Here is a 612-nt window from a genome sequence, read left to right as displayed (position 1 = left end):
CCTAGTAAAGTAAGTTCAAATTATAAAAGGGTGCCAGAGGATATACCCCAAGACAGTCCCCTCGGGGTCAAACTCACGAACTGGGAAACTGATCCTTCTACAAAAGGAAAAGATAAAGTAAAAATGATTCAATTCTGCATGAAAGAGTGGGTAAAAAAGGAAATCAGATCTGATCATGTGTACTGGCCAAAATATGGGTCTGATAAGGCATGGATTTGCTAGGCTCTAAATGTATTTGTAAATTCAAAAGAGCCATCTCACACTAAGGAGGGAGAATATGCTTCTTGCTGGACAGGAATTACAAAACCTCTGGGAACCAAAGTCTTTAAAATATCAGAAACCCCAGAGGAGAAGCAAACAGAAGAGAAAAAAGGCTGGAACCCTTTAGAGGTATTGCCTCCACCGCCAGTATTAGAGGTTGCCCCCTTTCCCCCAACAGCCATCCCTCCGCCCGCACCAGGGGCCTTTCCCCCAGCAGCCCTCCCGCCCCAATGGAGCTGGGGGGGAGCCCTGCCCCCGCCCATGCCGGGGATCCCACCCTTCCACTATATCTCTGGAATCCCAGCACCCTCAATTGATTCAAGGGAAACATCACACGTCCCAGCTTCAGCC

This window comes from Corvus brachyrhynchos, unplaced genomic scaffold (assembly GCF_000691975.1).
Source record: "Corvus brachyrhynchos isolate BGI_N302 unplaced genomic scaffold, ASM69197v1 scaffold1083, whole genome shotgun sequence".
Lineage (NCBI taxonomy): Eukaryota > Metazoa > Chordata > Aves > Passeriformes > Corvidae > Corvus > Corvus brachyrhynchos.
This window is presented reverse-complemented; position numbering follows the sequence as displayed.